Source organism: Alligator sinensis, unplaced genomic scaffold (assembly GCF_000455745.1).
Source record: "Alligator sinensis unplaced genomic scaffold, ASM45574v1 scaffold295_1, whole genome shotgun sequence".
Classification (NCBI taxonomy): Eukaryota; Metazoa; Chordata; order Crocodylia; family Alligatoridae; genus Alligator; species Alligator sinensis.
Genome location: NW_005842754.1, coordinates 692,506 through 699,095, shown reverse-complemented (window position 1 = coordinate 699,095; position 6,590 = coordinate 692,506).

The following is a 6,590-nucleotide window of genomic DNA, read 5'->3' as shown; positions in this document are numbered from 1 at the left end:
CCCGCCAGTTTGCAGGGTGCATTTCTTCTTTGCAGCACAGAAATGCACGGTGCAAAGACTTCCCGCCATTCGAATGCAAATTTGTGTCCCGCTATTGGCCAGTGCTAAATTATTCACACGTGGCGGCTAGTAATTGGCTTGCTAGCCGTTTAAAATTCCGAGCGACTTCCGCCCAAGTCGAAGAACTTTGAGCACGCTGCAGAGTGCCTCTAAAGAGATCTGACTTGCGGCTAGCTGATCGATAGACTGATCACCTATCGATCCTTCTTCCTGTCACCGAGCGCAATCCCAGACATACCCTTTTCCCGCCGGCTTGATTTGCGGACGGATTGACTGGCTTGGGCCTCGCCAGCTGGAACAACTCACATAGTTGTTCAGATGACCGGACCATCTGCGTTACAACTACAGGCGGCGTAAGTAAACGTTTTTGCAACCATTAAACCTTGTCTGCCTCTCCATTCACCAGCCCGCCCAAACGAACGAGCAATTTCTTAATCACCTCGAGTCGGCTCTGGCCGGCCGAGACAAAGATGTGGCAGGAGAGCGGAAGGGAGGTGGAATAGGAGATGCTGTGGTGCCCTCACAGGCTTGTCAAGTACAGTCAAAGATGGCATTCTGTTACAAAGACCTTAGGAGGAAAGGACCTGTGGTCTGCTTGACTGGTGAGTGCTCCCTGGGATGACCAAGAGTCCCAGTGTCACCAGGAGACCTGGAGGCTTCCTCAAGGAGTTTAGTCTGCTTTAGATGGGGCTTGACTCACTGTGTCCTTAGCACAGTTACAAGTGGCTGTCATCAGTTCTCAGGCTGCTCCACTGCAGATAGTGTGCCTCTGGTGATGGTGATTCAGCCCTTTAATGCCTCAGCATAGCCAGTACCACCAGTACTGGTAAGGATGCATCCTATCCACTCCAGTGCTTTCCCAGGAGCCTGTTGGATCCAATTCATGCCAAGACAAGTAAATGTATAGCTAGAGGTTTTCCAAGTCAGCTTTATGGACTCCCCAGGCTTCCTAACTTCTGCTTCTGACTGGATCTGGGAGCTGAGTCCTGCAGAGAAAGGAGAACAGAGGGAATTAACTCTCATTCCTGCCTTTTTAAAATCCTTTTTCTAGTTGTTTCCAAGTCTCTCCTTTTGTTCCCTGCTGGGGGTGTCTGAGCTCCTTGTCTGACTAACTCTTTCATCTATACAGCCGTCCCATAATGGAGGAAGGACACCTATCCCTATCCCAAGAAAACGAAGCACAGAGAGACTCAGGTTGAGATCCTTAACTTGACTGAAGGGTTTGGATATCTGGTCCTCAACAAAAATGCTGGCAGTTGGAAAGCAAAGTCCCCTGGTTGGGAATTCCTGTATCCTAGGTCTGAACCCAGACCCTGGCACCCTGCTTCCTTTCCCCAAAGCCCTGCTTTCCCCAGTGTCTGTCTCCTGCTCTCACTTGAGCAAGCTGCCAGGAGGAGAAGCACTCCCAGACCTGCCATGTTGGTTCCCACAAGGCCTGTGTGGGCTGCAGAGGTGCTGAGCTCTGCCCCTGTCTAGAGACAATTGGGCACAATATGCATTAGAATCTGACACTGGGGCTGTGGCAGGGAACAGCTCTGGGATACCAGAGCAGTTGGGATGGCATGAAATCTAGGAATGAGCTGTGCTGATGGAGGCAAAATGTGCAGGTGTACCTGGATGTCCAAAATCTCTGCAGAGGGATCGATACTATAGTGTCAGACATGGAAAAAGGATTTCTGTTTCCAAGTCTCCACTTCGTGAATCCCAGCCCTTGGTGGCTGCAGACTCTGGACTCCTGTGTTGTTCCACGTTCCTTCTGTTTTAACTATGGAAACTTGCTGCCGCCCAGTGGCTGTGCACAGCTGTCACAGAAAGGAATGTTCCCCTTTTTACTTCTTTTTTTGTTGTTTTTACTTTGGAAAGGTTTTTATGTGAGGGGAGGGGTGGGAAGAAAGTGAGAGAGGAAGGTGGGCAGAGAACAATCACCCTGTCTTACTTATTATTTAAGGAAATGTATTTGGAGTAATTTTTCTGGGGATTTTAGCATGAAATCATTGGTCACGTCATTGACCATCTCCATTTGCCTATATTTCTGCCTGGCTAGAACGTAGCTTGAGGCTCGTGGCTGTGGCCAGCATGGGGAGGGGCATGGCTAAGGTGGCCAGGAGGTCAAGGCTACTGCAGGGGGTGTGGCTACGACCTAGAGCTGAGCTGTGGGGCTGGGGTAGGGGGTGGAACTAGGAGCCAGAGGGTGAGGCTGGCATGGGGCTAGGTCCTGCGGGGTAGGGCTTACCCAACACAGAGCAGCAGCACCCCCAACAGGCCACAGGCAGTGCTGGTGTCTCAGCCCTGATAGCACTGGGACTCCCTGTCCCCCTCACCCCCAGCTCCTCAGGAGGCATCAGGACCTACATGGAACCATCCCCCACCCTAACTCAGAACAGGGGTGCAGGGGCTGGGTGCACAGGTGGGCCCAGGTGCACAGTGGGGCCAGGACTTCAGGTGGGGAGTGAGGAGCACTGGGGGGCTAGTGGGGAGCTGCGTGTCAGGAGTGAGGGGCCCCAGCAGGGTTAGGGGAGGAGGGCGCTGTGGGTCAGGAACGAGGGGCGCTAGTTGGGTTGCGGGGGAATCCTTTCCCTTTCCTAGATGTGCAAAGTGATCACCATAGGGTGTGCACACATATAACATTTGAAACATTCTCATATGTCACTCCTTGAGAACCAGGCCACAATTGTGTGTGAAGTTCTGTGACTCCAAAAGCAACAGGTGAAAGTGAGCCTCTTCTTTATGTTTCATTCCCTCTTCTTTTGAATTCTTTAAAAAGATTCCTAAGAACTGTCATCATTCCTGTCCTTGTTGGGTGTTAATGATGCATTGTGGGGATGCATTTCATAGCCATGTTGGTCTGAGACAAAAAGAAATGCAAAAATCTAGAACTCGTGGAACCTAGCGCTAGCACTCAAGACTGGCGAGGGTTTCAGGCTGTGTTTATGGTTGGGGCTGGAAGGACTCTGCCAAGCTGAGTGGAGGGCTGAGGTCGGCCAGGATCTTGAGGCCAGGGGGAGGCCAGGTGGTTGCTCATGTCCTGCAGCTAGGAGGAGTATGTGTGGAGGGAGTATTGGTGTCACTGTCCTCATGGACCCTGTCTACTGTGTTCTTCACTTAGCTTGGCCAAGTCCTTCCAACTCCAACCAACAACATAGGCTGGAACCCTCCCCAGTCTTTAGGGTTAGCACTCAAGCTAGCTGTGGCAGCTCCTACAACCTTAGGCACAGCCAAAGGAATGAGAAACTAACAGCCCAACCACAAGATCTGGCTTAAAGGGAGTGACAGAACAGGGAAGTGGGAAAGAGAGGAAGCAGGACAAACTAAGTGATACAGAGGGGAAACAAAATGGTAGACCAAGAGAGCAAGAGCAGCAGGAAAAAGGGATGATATGGCAAGTGAGATGATGTACCACGTGCCAGTCAGAAGAATGGGACAATGAAAAAGAGAGGACAGATATTGGCTGATACACCAGGAGGCTGAGAGAGAGGACCTGAAGGAAAGAAAAAATGAGGGAGAAGTGAGGCAGGACAAGATAACAATTCAAAGAGTGGAATGAAGTGGGGGGAGGGAGTGTGTAATGACTGGTGGACAAAATACCAGGAGGGGAAATATAGCAGGAACTACTAGGAACTGAAGGACACATAAGGGAGGTGGGGGAATAAGTCAGGACTCAAGCCAAGAACAGAAATGAGGCAGGACCAGAAAACACAAACTAAGGAGTCAACTGAGGAGTCAAGTGGTGAGGTGGGATGGAACTGCAACATGCAGCACAGGAGCACAACTGGAAAGAAACAGGATACGCAGGAGAGAAAGAGAAAGGGAAAACTGGGGACTTCCAAGCCAGGGACCAACAACCAAGAGGAGACTTGTGATAGGTCCAGGGGGTGACAGAGCAGAGCAGAAGAGACTGGGGGAAAAAAAGACAGACCTAGAGTTCTGGAGACCAGGAAGAGAAGCAACACAGGACTGGGGAGGAAGAAAGGGGAGGAAGGAAAATGGAACAACAGAAAGGAGGGCTGTTAGGGATAGCCTAGAGGAAGAACTAAACCAGAACAGAACAGGAGTAGGAGGAGAGCATGAAGAAACAGGAGGAAGTATCAGAGGAGGATGGAAATGGGGAAAAGAGACCAAGAGAAAAGTAAGGCAGGACCAGGAAACCTCAGAAAAGGGGAAGCAAAATGACTTTGAGACTAGAGAGCTTTGAGGATCACAGACAGAGCATGGGGAAGGGCTATGTCAACTTCAGGGGACAACACAGCTGGTTTCTAGCAACCAGGTAAAGGTAACTCCGGAGAACTCACCTGATCTCCAACTCCAGGTCCTATGCCCTGTTACCAAGCCAGCCAAGCCACACTTTGGCCTCCCAACTGCAACACTAGAGATCCCAGTCCCCAGCCACCCCTACCCCACACTAACTTACATGCCTTGAAACACACAAGCAAGGCCCCCCACCGACTGAAACCTTCAATTGATTGAAACCAGGAACCTGAAAGCAAAACTACGCTTTGCGGGTGTCAGCATGGTTGTGTGTAGGGTGTTTGACAATGTTATAGAGATAAACCAGAGGAGAAATGACCTGTTTGACTGTATGAAGATGGACACCGAACAGCTCTCCTGGGCTTTATCCACAGACCTTTACACCAAAGAGACTTTCTTAGATGTGTTTCCCTGTGACTGGCTCCCTGAAGCTCAGCTGTCTTGAAGGCCGCTGAGCCTGGTGGTCAATGCACACCTGCATAATCAGCCTGGAGAACACTGGCTGGCAGTTTACCTGCTGGAGTGGAACCACGGGGAGTTTTTTGATTTGTGCAGCCACTCCCCAAACAGTGCTTTCTTTCCTCAAAGTATTATGTTCTTTTAAAACAAGAATGCTACCAGCAACACTTTTCAGATGCAACAGTTACACAACCCTCACTCTGTTTCCTGTGGATACCATTGTGTTTTTCCTGCACCACCATAACAGAGGGCTAACATATGAACAGGTTTTAAAATTGTATTCTGATAATTTAGTACAAAATGATCTCATGGTGATGCAGTTTGTAAAAAGTAAATATAAAACTTTCCACATAGCTGGACCTGCTCAAAACAAGTTTCAACATGCCCAGACATGTTTCTTACAAGGACTTCCACAAACATGTTATTTAAATAAAGCACCCCACTGTTCGGGTTTTATTAACAAAGATAAATTGGTATATGTGTTTTTCTTTTATCCCATACCACTTAAAAAAACAAACCATTCTATAGACAAAATTTTGAAGCAGAATAGAATAGTTTATTGCAAGTGTAAAACTTTACATGGTGAGCCACTTGCTTTTAGAGACAATCTTTCACTTCTTAGGTGGTGAGGCTGGTGTTTCTTCATCCACAGTAGATGCTTCAGGTGTTCCAGATGATCCCGATTTGCAGCATTGCCCATAACAGAAGATGGTATGTTCAGCTCCACCATGATTCTCATAAAGATATCCCAGCCTTTAGGTGGACATTTACAAGAAGCAGCATGAATCTGAAGCCCCCTCCCCCGACTAAGTTGAGCATGTTAGAGCCCTTGATGAGCATTCTTCTGTACACAGCCCTCCTTTGATCATCGCAAGAAGAAATATGCTTGTGCTAACTCAGTTTGCTCAGCAACACTTTAGCATTTTTCCCTGTATTGGGCACGCATGTTATCCAACACTTCCTGAACAGCGGGGTCAGGATTCATTGGGGTTTTAGGGGTTTTGCCATTTCTAGGGGATTATGTTCTGGCATAAATAGGGCTAATTTTCCTCTCTTCAGGTTATGCTGCTTCACGTGCGTCAGGTATTTTTGAAGCATGGTGGCATAAAATTTAGCTTTAATGTTTTTGGCTTAACCCTGCCTTTGGAGAATGTCCCTCATTTCAGCATCCAATAAGTGGGTTGCCTCAGTTCATTTTTCTGAGGTGGTAGGGGAGCCCTTAATTGCTCCAGCTAGTGACTGGGCACCAGGTGCATTTTTTTTCACATACTTGATCACTGCTTAGTCAAAAGTCCTATGATCAGAGGGATAGCAAAACTTAACAGGGGTCCAATAAATCCCTCAGACTGTTTCACTAGCTGTTTCTTTTTTTTTTTTAATGAGACAGTCATTTGTTACTTGGGCTTTTTTATGATTCATAGTGTTGCACAAACGGCTAGTTTCGTGCCCCTGGAGGCTTGTCCAATCCACCTCTAGGTGAGAGTCACACACACAGGCTGGGTCCAATTTCAGATTTATTGTTTGCAAACAAGTTCGACAGGGGAGCTTAATGCTCAAATCCGTGTCGACCCCAAACAGAGTCTGGGGTTCCTTTTTATAGCTAACATTAAACAAAAGATTCTAACGTGTCGCGTAATTATTGGCAGCCCAAGTATTACGTCTTGCAACATATGTCTAGCAGTTACATGTTCTATGATGGTTTACATACATGTCTCATTTACATCTTAAATCTCCTCCCTGGGGCCGTCTTTAAGCCCATCTCGGTCATTCTTCGGTCAGGGTCTGAGTTCTTTACATCAGCATCTTTCCCTGTCCCTCTTCTCTTA